The sequence below is a fragment of the Alexandromys fortis genome, unplaced genomic scaffold (assembly GCF_014885135.2).
Source record: "Alexandromys fortis isolate MF-2015 unplaced genomic scaffold, M_Fortis_MF-2015_v1.1 scaffold_6, whole genome shotgun sequence".
In the NCBI taxonomy this organism is placed as follows: Eukaryota; Metazoa; Chordata; class Mammalia; order Rodentia; family Cricetidae; genus Alexandromys; species Alexandromys fortis.
Window position 1 is genome coordinate 20,872,695 of NW_026067902.1, and position 17,606 is coordinate 20,890,300.

Consider the following 17,606-nt stretch of genomic DNA (forward strand, 5'->3'; position numbering starts at 1 on the left):
GGGCAGCTGTCTTCCCCTGCCCCTTACACCCCTCAGCGCATTTCTGGGCCTGCCTGAGCAAAGGAGTTTGGATAACTACGGGGTTTTTATTGCACGGGTAATTAATGTGTGAGTGAGAAGTAGAGTGAAAGTCGTCAGCACCTGCTGGCTAATTGGTTCATTATGTCTCGGGCTATGACTCAGCTGAGGGGAGCCCACACGGCAGCTTTATATGAATCAACAGAGGGACCCCAACTGATGGGCTTAGTCAAAAACTGCATGTCAGGAACGCAGGAAGGAGGGGGTCTGATCTGTTGCTGCTCTCTGTGAGACTTTAGTAGGCTATGTAACTGTGTGTGAATGTACATGCGTAGACAATGTGTGTGTGTGTGTGTGTGTGTGTGTGTGTGTGTGTGTGTGTGTGTGAAAGCAGAGGACAACCTTAGCTGTTGTTCCTCAAGAATGCCTCTCGTCTTCTTTTGAGATAGGTCTCACATTGGCCTGATGCTAGCCTGTTAGGCTAGGCTGATTGGCCAGTGAGCCCTAGGGATCCATCTGTCTCTCCCTTCCAGGAACTGGGATTATAAACTGGTGTCCCATGCCTAGGTTTTCAGAACTGTTCCTGGATTTGAACTTAGGTCCTCATGTGTGCACTACAAGCACTGTACTAATTGAGCTAATGCCTCAGGTGTAAGCAACTTTTAAACTCCTTTCAGTATTATCATTTAGAGTGACCCATGCATATTCTTAGACGTTCCCTAGAAAAATGGGGTTTTTAATAGCTAAGGGAAAGCTTTTACATTGGAGATTTGGAATACATTTTGATATACAGGATCAAGGATTATTCCTATACATTCCAAGCTAATCCACCAAAAGGAGTGTCCTTTCCGAGTCTTGTTCCTTGTTCTCTCTGGAGTGAGAGCTAACAATAGCAGTGGGACTCCTGAGCTGAAGATGAAGCCTTTTTGCCCTTCCCCCCCCCCCCCGGACTTGTTAAGGGGAGGGGAACCTCAGAGCAGCAAGGGAGGTCGCGCCCCAAATGTTTCCTTACATCAACACCTCATTTCCCATCAGCACAATGGGGGACGTGTCAGCTAGTCACTCGGTCAGTTAGTCATACTAGGAAACTTACCATTATTGGCACCAGTTCCTCTGATCCAGGGGTGGCAGATATGAGGCCCATCTTGCATATGCAAGCTGTTTCCCAGTACTAGCACGGATTCCACCAGTGTGCTATTCCATCTTGTCATTTGTCTTCTGGTTTCCGAAACGACCATCTAAGGAGGCAGATGCATTTCTTCTCCCTGGGGTGTTTCTCGCCGACATTCTTTGGTGGTTACCTCTCAAACAGATGTGATCACTTCTTTGCGTGGTCAGAACATCGGCCAATGGTATCTATTGCCAGACACCAGCCAGCCGCGTTGATACCAGACTACGCCAGTTAATAGGTTACAGAGGCAAAGCCTGGGCTCAGCTCCCACTTAAGCGATAGCTAACAAAGCAAAACCGAAGACATGGTCATCTGGAGGTGTTCTGTTGCTGGACTGGCGGGATAATGAACAGAAAGTTCACCCTCCAGGTTCTGAGAGGAATAAACCTAGACTGGGAAAAAACAAAGGTACCATCAAAGCTAAGGGAATTCTGTAGTCGCATACCTTCCATTTGGGCTGTCGCAAACATTCGTGTTTCTGGCAATGAAAAGACTCTGACTGCCCATTCACCACAGATATTTTCTTAGGTCCTCTAAATTCACACACACAATCATATAGAAATGACTATTACCATTAGGTGGTATGGGGCATATTCTGGGGAGTATAAAATATAATAGGCCACCCCAATAGGAATTCTATATATTAAATAGAAGAGGAATTTCATCTAATAGATACGATACATAAGCAAGGTCAAGTACTTTAAGAACCACATAGACCTGAGCAACGAGACAGTGTTATCATGAGAGTGTATTGTGAGATGCAACTTCAGCTGAATAATAAAATATGAATCCTGTCACTTTAAACGTTGACTGACCATCTATTGAATTTCTGGTATGCTTCTAAATACCTGCATACACCAGGCTAGGTGTTTTATGTGTGTATTTAGTCACCAGAGCAAAGGCCTTCCTGAGAAGGAGAGGAAACTGGCCAGCTAAGAATCAGAGGCAGGAAGGTTTGCTGGAGGAGGTGGGCTGGCGGGCACTTGGTGTCATGATTGACAGGATGCCTGCCTAGAGTAAGATCCTGTTTGTCACACGTTTACTTTTGAGTGATTGGTGGAATAGTCCTCGAGGGAGACAAACCGATGATGCTGGAGAAGAAAGAAATGCTTAGATTGTGTAGAGTTTGGAATTCCAGTCTAAGCGCTTTAAATTTGGTATTTGAATTTCTTCAAAGACCAGCATCGTCACCCCAAAACACATACATTATATAAATACATTATACATTTTATCCTGAGATGTCTCATTTTCAGTTCATTCATGTTCATTTGTCATTTTTGAGACTAAGTTTCATTTAGACCAGGCTGGCCTCAGAACCCTTATATAGCTGAGGATAGTCTTGAACTCTGGTTCTACCTCCCATTCTCAGTGTTTTCTTAAGAACTGATAGGGAATTGAATTCAGTGATCTTGAGAAGGACAGAGTGGGAGAGCAATGAAAGAGATAACTTGATAGAGGGAGCCATTATGGAGGAACCTGATGCTAGGGAACTTCCCATGAATCCACAAGGATGACCTCACCTGACACTCTGGCCTTCCTCTGTAATCAGATTGGTGACTACCCTAATTGTCATCATTTGTCCAGTCACTGTTGGAAGCAGATGCAGAGATCTAAGCATGAGGCCCAGCTCAAAGAGTCAATCAAAGGGAGGGAGGTGGGATTATATGAGCAAGGAGGGGTCAGGATCATGAAGGGGAAATCCACAGAGACAACCCGAGCTCACGGGAACTCACAGACTCTAGACGGACAGCCGGGCAACATGCTTGGGGGACTGAACTAGCCCTCTGAATGTGGGTGACAGTTTTGTCTGTCTGAGGGGCTCCTAGCAGTGGGAACAGAATCTAACCCTGTGCATGAACTGGCTTTTTGAAGCCCATTCCCTATGATGGGATGCCTTGCTCAGCCCTGATGCAGGGAGAAGAACTTGGTCCTATCTCAACTTAATGTACCAGGCTTTGTTGACTCCCCATGGGAGACCTTACTCTTTCAGAGGAGTGGATGGGGAGGTTGTGGGGGAGGTGGGGGGAACAGGAAAAGGGGACAAAGGGGGAACTGCAGTTGTTATTTAAAATGAATTAAAAAAATCTAAAAAAAAAAACTGATAAAGACTTGCCATTAAGCTCAGTTCTATTACAGAATGCTTGCTGAGTTTTGTTGGAAGCTTCAGCTACAGAAGTTAGGTACCAGTTGAAGATGACCTTAGTCATCGCTTGCCGTTTCTGTAGGCTCTTTTATATGCATGGTGGTGGGAAAGATTCAGGTAGTCAAACTAGGGAATGGTGTGACCCAGTCTTCTCGGTTATAGGTGACAGGACCTCTGGAGGGTGTTATGACCCGACAATAGACCCACTCTGAGCACGATGGACACACAAAGCATTTTGCAGTATGTGCAAAAGCAAAAAGATGGATCATTCGGAGAAGAGCTCCAACAACGCCATGGTAAGTCCATGTTGGCTGAAAGCACGAGGGAGCAGGTCGAACATATAAGCAGAAGGTATTCTGTAGGGAGAAATCATTTCATGTGTGCCTCAGCCCAAATGCTTCTATTTCAAATTCAGCTCCCGATACATCCCGAAATTCCCACTAACATTTTCTGCCAGCCTTTTCAAATAGTCTTTTTCTCAATCTTTTTCCTGCTGCTGCATTTTGCATCCTTATTCACTTGCTACTTTGGAAATTATCCTCTAAGAAGTATGTTCCCCTGGTGACCCAATTGTCTTCTGTGCTCTTTCCTTTTCTTAGGCTCCCTTTCTTCTGTGTTCAAAGGTTAGTTAGCTGGAACACATTTCCCTCTATTTTCTTTCCAAAATTTTTATCTGTACCAATTTCATTCAATTTTAGACTAAACTACATGATGTGATGATTTTCTTTGTCAACTTGACATAAGCATCACCTGGGAAGAGAGTGTCAGTGAGGAGTTGTCTACATTGGATTAGTCTATGGGTGCCTGTCTGTGGGAACTGTCCTTTTAATTGAAAATAGACTTTTCATATATTCTAATTGTTTTTCCTCCCCCATCTTCTCCCAGTTCTCTTGGTATCCTGATGTCTCATTTCTGTCTCCCATTAGCCAAATAAAGCAGATATCTAAGGGAATGTAATATAAGATAAGACCAAACCAAACCAAACCAACCAGAACAGGACAAAACAAATAGACAGCAGAAAAAGGGCTAAAGAAAAAGCACAAGAAACACACATAGACCCAGAGAAACATAGGTTTGCACCCATAGGAATTGTGGGGGAATTGTCTTCATGAAGTTAATTGATGTGAAAAGACCCAGCCTCCTGTAGGCAATGCCATTTCATAGACAAAGTGTTCTGAACTGTAGGAGTGGAGAAATTGAACTGAGCAAAAGCCAGCAAGTGGGTATACACACATTTCTTCTTTTGATGTGAATATAGTGTGATCAGCTCCATCAACTTCATGCTGCTCAGATTTTCCTGTGTGAAGGATTATGCACTGGACTTAGGAGCTAAAACCAGTCCTCTCTCACCCAAGTTGCTTTTCACCAGGGGATTTTATCATAGCAACAGAAGTGATCCTAAAACACACTACTTTTCATATGGTATCCTGAAGTATGCATGCCTTCTGGACATCTCTTCTGAGTTTTCTTTTCTAGTTACTTGTCTAATAAAGAAGGCACTGTGTAGTGTCAGGGGAACCCTCTTGCATCTAGACGCTATGATCTTTTGTATGACACCTTGATTTTGATTGGATTCTGCTCTCAAATAAATCCTTAAAGTACACAGCTGTATGCTGTGAACTTTTCCCATTTCTTTGCCCTCCAAATCTTCACTGGCTATTCCTTACCTATTGGGAAAAGTTCGTATCCCTTACCTTGGCACTTTGTTCCAACAGCTGATTCTAGGCTTTTTACAAGTAGAATCCTTTTTATGTCTTCTATTTAATCTTTGAAGCTCCTACCCATCTTCAGAGTGCTGCTCCTCTTCACGAGATGAAAGTGTATAGAGCTATGCAGGCTTCAGTGGGGGCAGTGCATTTAGAACAATCCCAACTCAGAGGAATGCTGATTCTGTGGCATAGGTTCTTTCCAGAGCTTCCTCTTCGGTCTCTGGGTTGAGCTATGGCCTCGACCCTCCTCTCCCAGCCTTCTTCACTCATATGAATGCAGCACAAGGAAAAGCAACAGAATTCTGTGGGAGAAATAACTCGATAAGATACAGGATGAGCTGATGGCCAGGAAGGGTTATGAACATATGAGCATCTAGAGAAGAATACCAGCTGTTTAACCAACAATTCATTTATGCAAACACCTACCTTTTGGTCAGGCTCCTTAGAACACTTTGCCTGATGGGGACAGACTACCCCCTCTGTTTTTGTAAAGTACTCTGAATAACAATTCTGCTAAGTTTAGACAATAAGTCTACCATCATAAGACTATGTCTTATCACCCTGGGCCACCTTTGACACTAATTCCATGGCCTTGACTTGGCCAGACAACACTGTATCTTTGCTGTTTCCTCATAGGAATTTCATTTGCACTGTCTACTGCTTCCCCTTTGGCTATAAATCCTAACTGGTTTCTGTTGGAATATGAGATAAGTCTGGTATCCCTTGAAGACCCCATTACAATGGTCGTTATACTGAGAACCATAGTTTCCCATAAATGAAGCACCCGAACCACCATCCCTAACATGTGTTATAATAAAGTTTTGTCCTTTATCACTATTCTGATTCCACTGGGAGTGGAAAAGGAGTCATAGACAAACTCTGCCCATGCTTTGCTGCAGCACAGCCTGGTAGACCAAAAGATCTGAAAAACCATTTGATTTTTTTCAGAGTCTTAGGGTCAAAGGTAATAGGGGAAAACACACTTTTCTTGCCCACTGAAGTTAATATTTCTTATTGCTGTGCATGCTGAAAGGGCCAACTTTGAACACCTGTGTAAGCAGAGACTGCGTGTCGGTTTCCCAGCATCCCAGACCCGAATAATCACACAGAAACTATATTAACTACAACAGTGTTTGGCCAATAGCTTAGGCGTATTCCTCACTAGCTCTTATATCTTAAATTAACCCATTTCTTTTAATCTGTGTATTGCCACGAGGCTGTGGCCTACCAGTAAGGTTTTGGCATCTCTCTCCTTCAGCAGCTACATGGTGTCTCTCTGACTGCCTACTTTCTGCTAGCATTCAGTTTAGTTTTCCTGTGTAGCTCTTTTCTGCCCTGCCATAGGCCAAAGCAGCTTCTTTATTAACCAATAATAATAAAATATATTCATAGCATACAGAGGGGAATTCCACATCACACTTGTACTGGTGATGATGTTTGAAGCCTCCTTTAAAAACTTACCTGTATAGCCTTATTTTTAGAGTAAGCTTCTTTCAGTTGGGAAAAAGTTATTATTAACCAATAAAAATATTAGCTCTAGCTGTGGACAAAGAAGCTGAAGCTTAGAATGAGTAAAAATCCTCATTAGATTTAAAACCAGGGGTGTTCTTATTGTAATTTCTACACAATTCTTTCTTAACTTCCACTTAGGTTCTATGAGTGGGTTTCTTAGGTTCTTCGCTGTGGCTTAGTTCTAGCTGGCCTCGCTGTTGCTGTGATACACATCATGACCAAAAGCAAATTAGAGAAGGAAAGAGTTTATTTAGTTTACAGGTTGCAGTCCAATATTGTCGGAAGGCAAAGCAGGAGCTCAAGGTGGGAACTGGGAGGCAGAGACGGAAGCAGAGACCATGGAGGAGAGCTGGTCTTGATCTGCTAACTTTCATATACAGCTCAGTACCATTTCCTGTGGGGTGGCACTGCTGACGGGGCAGGGGGTACACCATCCCAATCAATCACGAATCAAGAAAATGTTCCACAGATATGTCCACAAGCCAAGCTGATGGAAGCAGCCTCAAATGGGATTCCCTCTCCCCAGGTATGTCAAGTTGACAAAAGCTGGCTAGCATAGTCCTCATGAGAAAAGATGGTGGGTGTAAAGGTCACGGGGATGATTGATCCTGTATGACGCATTAGAGAGGCCTGAATGTCCACACTTCAGGGCTCCCCTTGTGCGCTAGCTTGCTATCATTGGTTGTGTGATGCAATGTCTCTTCCCGCTCTGTTTATGTCTTAAGTGAGATCCATGGCAGAACAGAGCAACATCTGCCCTTCAGAGACCACAGAGGAAGTCACTGCACTCTGTGTGACAGCATCCCACAGAGCAAGCAATACTGCAGAGAGAGCCAGGAAGGTCTCCAGACCAAGGAATCACCATGCCGACTATCAGAGGAGGGAAGAGGATTTTTTTTTTTAATTTTAGCTTGTAAATGATTGACTTTGTCAATCTAACTTTTATTCCAAATAATTTGTGTTTTATACGGAACTTCAACACATTTTATTTCCTTCTTATTATCACTAGGATGTGCTAATTGTATGAATGAATGGATTTTAACTTGCCACTTTCATATATACATATACCATGCCCTTGTCCTGTCCACAGATTTTTTTTGCCCCTTCCTCACACTTCTCCTTCCTTCCCTTGGGTACTTTTTCCTTCCCAACAGCCCCTGCCATGATCTCAGGTCTTCTTCCTTGTTTCTTTCCATATATTGCTCATTTATGAAGTTCTGGGGTTTGTACATAGCTACCAACGTTAAAAATGATCAACCTGTATAAATCAACAAAAGTCCATCTCTACTCAGACTCACAGTTGAAATTAAACCTGCCCTTCCATCTTGCACACTGTTTTGTGCGACTCTAGCATGGCAGATAATACCCCTCTCCAGGTGGTATACCTGGAAAATGATTTGTAATATAGCAATAATAGTCACAGTAGCCAGAACAATAATAACCACTTAGCCCCATTGATTAATCTTTGTGTTTATTATTAGCTCTTCTATTCCAACCAGGGACTCTACAAAACTCCCCTGAGCCTCTCTTCTTTAAGAGTACCCCATTTTCCCTTCTCAGTTTGTATACTATGATACTGCACTGTATGGTCAAAGGAAGAAGAGGTAATTCTGTCTTTCCAGTTGTATTTGAAGGTGCATAAGAATTAGAAGCCCAATACAAATAGAATTCTGCTCTCATGATTTGGATGAAGACATGCCCCCGTGTGTGTGGGCGGAGACATATATGGGTGCAGGCACATATGTGTACATGCATGTCCACATGGTGGAAAAAAGTCAAGCTTGGGTATTGCCTCTTGAGTCTTACCTACCTTGTTTGTTTAAACAAATTCAAATTTATTTTATTGTTTTATATGTATAAGTGTTTGCCTGAATGTAGGTCTGTGTGCCATGTGCTTGGCCAGTGCCTGAGGAAGCCAGGAGAGGGGATTGGATTCCATGCAACTGGAGTTACAGTTGTGAACCACTATGTGGGTGCTGGAAATTGAACCCAGTTCCTCTGGAAGAGCAGAATTAAGAGCCAGTGCTCTTAAACACTGAGGCACATATCCAGCACCCTCCTTGTATTTAAAAATAATTATTTTAGTAATTCTTTGCGAATTTCATACAGTGTATTTTGAACACATTCACCACAGTCAACTCCTTTGACCATCCTTTCTACGCTCAAATCCCTTCACAGTCGACTTTGAGATGACTTCTTTCCTTTCTTCCTCCTCCATCAGTTCAGCTTGTGTTGTCCAGCTAACCTTGGTTTTGGGGTCTGTCCTCTGCCCTGACGTGTAGTAGACTTTTTAATTATTTTGAAGACGAGTCTCTCAACCAGCATCTATCAAACGACTAACTAATATATGGGATTATGTGTCCATCTTCCTTCTGTCCATGCTGGAATTTTGTCTGGCTGGGTCCTGCACAGGTTATATTCATGCTCTCACAGTTACTATGAGTTCATATGTGCATCTGCCTCGCTGTGTTTGGGAACCACTCCTTCCTCGAGGTTTCCCACAGCTGCTGGTGTAGTCTTTGCTCCCTGTCTTCAGCAGCTGAGGAGATTGTGATGAAGAGATTGTGTATGGAGGCCGGGGAGGCTTTGCATCTTCTCTGTGACCTGTGTTGCTTCATGTGCCTACAGAGTTTTATGGAAACTTGACATTGAGTAAAGATTGAAATCTTCAGTTTTGAAGTCGGGCCAAGTTGAGCTTAGTACAGTTAAGCAATTGCCCCACGTCTCACAGTGAAAAGTGGCATAATTTTGACCACAACGAGCAAAAATTTGGAAGGAAGCACAGTTTGTTCTTTGATTTCACTATATCGGTATAGACAGTTTTCAGATCTTAATTACGCAATAGCTTATAATTGCACGAAGTGTTCAGTTTTAGTCTTTTTTTTTTTTTTTTTATAAAAAAGCTATGTTTCTTCCAGATAAAAAAATATCTACCCTGAAGTGTTGCCCCTTGGTGATGGAGACAGGATGACCAGTAATGCCACTATTACCTGATTTAAAAGCCAGCTGCTTATCCTGTGGAGTGACAAGACCTCGCCTAGTGTAAGATAGATGTTTTTCTTGTCTTACCTACTAACTAGTACTAGCCACCGGGGTGATGTCATCAAACCCCTCCCCCAGCCTTGCTTTCTCCCTCTTTCTTTATGCACACAACAGCTATGGGGTGGCCTTCAAAGAAAACTTGTGTTTGTTGAGGCCCAGCAAAAGGACTCAGATAAACTTGGAGCCTGAGGCTTTCTGACACATGGGTCTAAAGGAGGAAATAGAGTATAGACAGAAAAGCTAAGTTGTCTGATTCCAAGGGTGACTCACGCATTAAGTGGAAGACAAACCCAGAGATAAGGCATTTGGTTAGAACTTGCTTTGACATATTCCCAACTACAGTTGGGCAAACCAGTCTCAGGTCATCAGATTTGTGTAAGTGTGTGTGCACGTGTGTATTTACTGTGCGGCCCTGTCCTATGGGCCTGGCGTCTGATGTGGTCAGCAGAAGGGTGTGCCTGTGCAAATGAGCAAGGCGTCCTGGCCACACCTGTGGAGCACGGGAGTTCCAGGAATGGCCCCAGTGGTGAGAGGACGAGAGCAGGGAAGGGTTTAGCATGGGAGCTGGGTGGCTCTGGCAGGCTGACTTGTCTGCGAAGGACATGTAGTCATGTGTGGGCTTCGTCTTCCTCCCTGTAGTATAGAACTTCCAATGGTCTTTGGCATGAATTCTGTCCTGGGAAATGTCAACAACCACTGCCCTGCCTCCTCCTCTTCCTCCTCCTGCTCCTCCTTCTCCTCCTCCTCTCTCTTCTTCTTCATTTTTAAAGCTAAATATAACCCTTCTGTTACGAGGGCATACATTTTGCTCGCTGTCCCATAAAGTCTGGCCCTCTCACTAAGAATGGAAGGGCAGAAGACAAACCACAGCTCTCCTAGCCCTGCCATGTGTTATGTTTGCTCATAGCAGCCCCCCTTCCCCACTAAAACTGGACAGTTTTAGAGCATGTAGACAGCAGACAAATGTGTGACAATACACTTGTTATTATTCCACGTTTATTTTGTGTGTTTTCTTGCAAATAATTTTTTTTTCTCACAATATGTTCTTTTTAAAGAATGTGTTTTATTTTTAAATATTTATTTATTTCTTGTGTATGCAATGTTCTGTCTGCGTGTAAGCCTGCCTGCCAGGCTTAATATAGGCAGTGGGACTCCATTGGAAAGAGCTGGATTTTCCTTTGCAAGCCGTTGTCAGTTGGAGATAGCTACTTGGCTGGGCATGGGAGCTCGTGTTCACTTCCCCCTCTCAGCACTGAGACCCCATCTGGCTTAGACATGTGTAGGCCCTGTGCAGGCTGCCTCAGTAAGCTCCCCAAGAGCTCATATGTGCGTCAGTCCGCTGTGTCTGGAAGACACTACTTCCTCGGTGTCACCCGTCCCCTCTGGCTCTTACAGGCTTTCTGCCTCCCCTTCCACATCCCTCTGATCCCTCTGGGAAGGGGGCCTTGCTAAGCTTTCCTTTAAACCTGCTTCTACTTCAGCACACTGAGCACTTGAATGGCATAAGGATATGGTATCATGCACTCACCATGGTTACTGGCTCAACGCATTTTGGGGTTTGTCCTCAATTTTTCTGCATCTGTCCTTGTCCTTTATGCCATTGTTTGAGCATCTGGCAGTCTCTGAAAGGGTAAGGTACACTTTTAGGACACGCACCAAGAAGACAGAGCTGGTTTTGGCCATCAGTACTGTCTTCGTGTTCACATCATCCCGTCTCCACACTGCAGTGACACACTTGCTCACTTCCACTTTCATTTCCTCCCAAGGTACACAAACAATACCATGTCTGTGGGCACGGCGCCATTTGTAATATTGCCCACACCTTGCGTCCTTCTTTGTCTTGGTCTCCAAGGTCTGCCTGAAGAGGTAGAGGCAGCCAGTTCTGCACCATAAAGCATTTGCTAAACCTCATAGTGTTCTTTGCTTTGTCTTTTGAGTTTGACTTTGACTTGACAAAGTAGATGTTGGTTCTTACTGTCATGCTTTCTTCACCAACAAATGAAACACACTGTAGTAACTGCATTCTTCCGTGTGTGCTGTGAGCTGCGAGGTTTAAAACCACATACTAAACTTTAAGACAAACATAAGGCTTTTGAAAAGGCTTGTTGAATTTTAAGATTTCAATAGAACATTTACCGAAGGTCAGTTTTGTGCAAGGTGAGCAACTGACTGCTCCTTGTGGCCACATGGGCTGAGAAGGTGAGTCCTATGCTTAGAACCTGAACTAGGGCTAGCGTGACAGCAGAATCCCACAGACCGGGTGTTGTGATATGGGCTGGCAGTGGGGAAGTGAACAGTATGGGGTGTGATGAATCATTCCGGGCCAGTGGGTGATCATTTGATTCTCCACAGATTCTTAGAATTATAGAAAGCAAATGTTTTTGGAGAGAGGATAAGCATATTCATTCATCCATCCAGTCAACCAATACTAAGTAAATGTTAAAAACACATTTCGTTGCATGGAGTCATTGCATGAGTTCTATAAGGACAATTTCATACAAGTATTTCCTCAGGATGACTGAAATTATCTACAGTGATAGATAGGCTGGGGGTGGGGAAACAGATTGTGATTTGGGCAAAGCTGAGCTATGTGGTAAAACTCTGACACACAGCTGTGAGTTATGATGGCAAATCTTGGCTGCCAACTTGACACGTCTGGGAAGAGGGAGCCTCGAGGGATAAATCACCTCCATCAGATTGGCCTGTGGGCATGTTTGTGGGGGTATTGTGTTGTTTGATGATTGATGTGAGAGAGTCCAGTCCTCTATGGGCAACACAATGTCTAGAAAGAATATCCTGGGTTTTAAGAAAGACAGTTGAGTAAGCCAGGGACAGCGAGTCAGTAATTAGTGCTCCCCCATGGTCTCTGCTTCAGTCCCTGCCTCCAGGTTTCTGCCTTGAGTTCCTGCCCTGATTCCCCTAGATGATGACCTTTAACCTCTAATCAAGGTAATGAGAAAGCATGCTAAGACAGTTGGGAACACAGAAGGTGAAGCTGACAAGGGTGGTTAGATATGGCCATAAGATTTAACTCTTCTAATAATGTACCAAACCACAGAAGGCTTGGTATAGGAACTCAGCAGTTAACGTCTGTGTTCCAGGAAGACCGTCTGAGTATGGGTGGAGTGTCCAGAAAGGACGATATGGCGTGAGGCTCCAGCGGTGGCCACAGCTGGAGGCAATACGGTAATCTCAGTGTGTTTTGCTGTTTTCCATGCCCACTTGTCTGGAGTTGTCAGTCGAGGTTATGTATGTGTTGCTGGTAAAGCCACACATTTTGTGGGCAATTTATCTGAATAAGACTAGGGCGTTAAAGGTTTGACACTCGGTTCTCTATGCCAACTGGGTATCATTTGATTTGGTGTGCGTTTTGACAGCGTGTGTATTGCCATGTGATTCCTTAGGGCTTAGCAGTCTGTGATGCTAATGGCAGCTGATTCTATGAGTTCTGGCTTATACAACAGGTAATGTAGCTTTGATTATTCATCAGCCTTTTGACGACTCACGTTCTTGTGTTTATTATTCATTCGCTTTCATCACTTAGCATGCCAGGCTGTTGAGAATGCGGCATCTGTTAAGCAATGCCAGGGTGACTCAGTGAACCAGCATTCCTCGCATCAGCGGACACGCTAGCAGGGACATGTCAACGTGAGCATCTCGTGCGCCCCAGGTTGGGTGCCCTGCCCTCTGGTTGCTGGTTGTCGCAGCTTGTGAGATGAGCTGATCTGCAATACTTTTACTCATGTGACATGCAGCTCTTCAAACACAGGGATGTCACAGGCCCCTCTCTCTTGTCATGGGGTTGCTTATGATGGTGTATCAGTCTTTCTTTCCGGCTGGTAGTCTATCAGAAGCATCAGATAGTGTGAAGACCACAAGCTTAAGAGATAGACATACCTCAGTCAGATCACACAAATCTCTAGAACTTTGGGCATATTAAGGCTCTCAGAATCCAATTTATTCACCCAGGAGGATAGGAAAATGATATCAAAATAATTATTATAATTTCGGGATTCTCCTGGACACTGAATATGATGGTGTCTGCTCCAGGAATCATGCAGCTGTTAGCTAGTCCCCCATTTTAACCATGTAACAGTCAGCATGCCCAGTGCCACCCAGGATCCAGAGTCTCCTATGGTCGTGAACATCACCCACATCCTCATGTTTTGTAACTGGTTTGGGGTAACGTGGGAATTTCACTTATCTGTGTTGTTCATTTCAATGAGGGCTTGAGTACCTGAGTTTTCCATTGAAGGAAGAGACAGGACCCTATACTGTAAGCTTTGAGAGTATCCAACTATAACTTTTGCTATGGTAATACCCCCAGTACAGCTTTGGTCTCTAAGGGATGCATGAGTTAATACAGTGCAGCTCGCAAAGAGTTAATGAGTGAACACTTTGTATATGAACTTATTGGAGCCTCCTTTGAACCTTTGATTACCTCATGACATCCTCGGGTTAGTAAGCTCATGAATGTATGAATTATCAACTCCATTATGTTTATATACATACATATGTATGTAAAAAATTGACATATTTTTGCTGATTTTTAATGGTTCTTTGGATTCCAGTACATCTATGGAGTCTGCTCTGTGTTGACTATGAGAACCATAGGGTTTCTTAAAGGTTTACAAACTGCAAAGCATTGTGAGAATGATTTTCACCATACATCTGAGAATTTTCAAATTCTACTGTGTCAATCTTTAGTGGTGGTCCAGGTTCAAGGCTATCTTGGGATACACTATCTATCTATCTATCTATCTGTCTGTCTGTCTGTCTGTCTGTCTGTCTATCTATCTATCTATCTATTGATCTACTATTATCTATTACCTATCTTTTTGCTTGTCTATTCTCTCCCTCTCCCATTCTTTTTTCTTTGATTCCAATATATAACACAGGTTAAGATCAAATCATCATACCAAAATATAGGTTGATTTTAAATAGTATTTAGACTTCATTTGTTTTAACTTTTTACATTTACTTTTTGTGTGTGATGTGTGTGTGACCGTGGTATGCATTTCTTGGTATGTGTGTGGAAATCAAAGGACAACTTCAGGGCATCTGTCCTTCCCCTGTTACGGAGCTGAGGCTCAAACTCAGTTATCATGTCTGGCAGCACACGCCGTCCCTCACTGAGTCATCTCCCTGACTCTTCAGTTGTCTGAACAGATGAACGCGGATCCCTCAAGTTTGCCTTCCTCCACACCCGCTCACTTTTCACACCCCTGATGGTCATTTTCAGACCATCCATTCTCATCTCTTTCGTCATCTTTCTGCTGCTCGGTTTTCAGCCACACAGGACCACCTGCCACTCCCTGAGCATCTTGTTCACTTCTCTGCCTTTGGCGTTCTGCTCAGTGATTCCTTGAGCAAATATTCTTATACGGTCTTAGGGGTTTACTGTTCTTATAGCACTGGAGGAGATATAGGGTTTACAAAGTATGTGCTTTGGCCAGAATACTACTTTAATTTTCCCTCTTCCAGAATCATGCAACCAACCTCATTCTCCTCTAGCTCAAAGAGCACCAGAGAAGTCCTACTAAATATGTGGATAAAATACATGGAGGGAGCCCGTGGGACACTGTATTCCCTCTTTTCATCCCTCCTAACTTAATTTGCTGTGAGAGCAGAGATGTGAGGGTTAGAATTGCTGATCACTAGAGAGAGTTCTTTCTGAAGGTAAGAGTGACCCTCAAGTCTGTTTCACAACCAAGCATCTGAAGGACTGTGTTAAGCAACGCAAGCAAAGCCCTCATCCCTTTCAACATTTCCTCTTTTGCTGTATGTGTGTGGTCAGTCACTCTCAGCACATCGGCCACACCAGATTAGAGAAGAAAAACAGTGATGGAGTACTACATGTCATAAGATCAGATATGGACCAGTAAATAGAAAAAATCAGCAAATTTGGTGTCTCTAGATTCTAACACTGGAGCCAATCATGTTGTTGAAGACAGAGGGTTATGCTTGCTTGTTTGTTTTAATTAAAATCACTAGAAGGTGAAGGGAAATGCCCATGACTTTCCAAACTTTTATGATCTGTGCATTCTTCTAATGAATTAAAAATTGAATGCTGATGTAACTAGAGGGTATATTGTTTGTCTGTCATTACCCTTCTTCTGGAAAGATCCATGCATTTAATAATGTCTTCTGCCATTGGCACCAGTTAAACTTAGTTTTTGCTCACACTTTTCCTTATGATTTTTCCTCTCTTCCTCGCACCTGACACTCACATCCCGTGTCAGACTAGACTCTGTGTGCTGGGATACCACAATGTTCAAATGTGCTTCCGCCAGTACAGGAGACAAAGTGTCTACTTTTCAAAAGACTTGGTACAATTGACAAAGGTTTACTTGATGAACGACAAAAAGAGAAAGAATAAATGAAATCAAAATGGAACTATACTAACAGATTCTGTATTTAAAGAGATTTTAGCTTGTAGAACTGCAGGCTATCAAATTAGAAATATTAGATAAAATACATAATATTTTCAGAAGACAGTACACAAGACTGACTCAGGAAAAAGCTTCGAATGGCCATATAACTATTAAAGGAACCAGAGCAATTCCTGGGAGTAGGGTCCTTTTATAAAGAAGAATTAGGGGCTGTGGAGCCAATCAAAGTTAAAGTGCAGATCAAGCAAGAGGACCTGAGTTCATATCACCAGAGTCCATGAAAAGGATGGTTAGGCATGGCGGCTCGCCTGTACTTCCAGCCTTAGAAGTTGGGGACAGGAGATCTCTAAAGGCTCTGAGTGGTGCCATTTTGTGAGCTCCATATTTGTTTGTAAGATCCTGCCTCAAAGAATACGGTGGCAGAGAAGCGGAGAAAGATTTTCAATATCCATCCCAGGCCTCTATACACACATGTGCACCTATGTATACCTTAGACTTACTGGCACGCGCACACATACACACACACACACACACACACATGCATTTGGACATGCACGCACACTTGAACAGGCACCATATACACGTACACATGCCAAGAAGAAAAGACAAAAAGAAAATACTTTATCCCCAGCAATTTTTTTTTTTTTGGTTTTTTGAGACAGGGTTTCTCTGTGGCTTTGGAGCCTGTCCTGGAACTAGCTCTGTAGACCAGACTGGTCTCGAACTCACAGAGATCCGCCTGCCTCTGCCTCCCGAGTGCTGGGATTAAAGGCGTGCGCCACCATCGCCGGGCTCCCCAGCAATTTTAGAAGTGACTCCCACCACACATCCTTCCAAAGGAGAGGTAGTGACAAAACACAGGGAATATTTTCATTTTATTTCATGAGTTAAATAAAAGATTGATGCCCAATAAAGCCAGGCACAGATGAAAAATAGAATATTATATAGCATTTCCAGTTATTGGGAAATATATAAAAGTGTTAAATTAAAAAAATACTAACTGGAACTGAGCGATATATTATCAATAAATAATGAGTTATTATTATCTAAGCTGGATGCTTTCTAAGATGCAACTAAGCAAAACACTTTAAATATATGAATGCCATTTGCAGTCCTGAAGACAGAAGTAAACAAAATATATAAACATCTTGATAAATGTAGAGAAAATACCTGAATAAATCCTCCAAATCGCTTATGATAAGCATCTATGGTTGAGAAGACAATGTCCTAAACCTCAAAATAACCTATAGAAAATGTAAGACAGAATGGCCAAGTACTTAGAATATTATTTTGGCTAAAAATCCTGAACAAGAATAAAATTGTCTGATTTCAAGGTTTTCATGCGAAACGTCAAACAACAAAAGGCAAGAGGAGGTGTAAGAATTTTAAGAAGAGGCGAAATTTTATAATTTGCAGGTGGTAGAAAATTTTCCATAAATAAAAGTCATCGTCATATCTCAGGCAAATTAAGGTTCCAAGACTCTCAATGGCATCTTAGTTGAAGAGAAGGTGGAGAGTTCATGCCCGTTGGATCTCAGCAGTCGCTAGGCTCAGTGTGAAGCTGTTTGTTCTAAACAATTCCCATTGTAATAGTTATCATTCTACCACCCATCAGGCGC

The 17,606-nt window shown here is 43.0% G+C and overlaps 1 long non-coding RNA gene across 1 annotated transcript in view; it reads right to left on the minus strand.

Annotated features, from left to right (window-relative positions):
* Positions 1-412: 412 nt before the first annotated feature.
* Positions 413-17,606, minus strand: part of LOC126496541 (uncharacterized) — a 28,136-nt gene continuing 10,942 nt past the window's right edge. Inside the window, exons 4-6 of the long non-coding RNA XR_007590376.1 lie at positions 11,124-11,217; positions 5,027-5,343; positions 413-1,581 (exon numbers count right to left, since the gene is read on the minus strand). This is a non-coding gene — a long non-coding RNA (uncharacterized lncRNA). The remainder of the gene's footprint in view (positions 1,582-5,026; positions 5,344-11,123; positions 11,218-17,606) is intronic.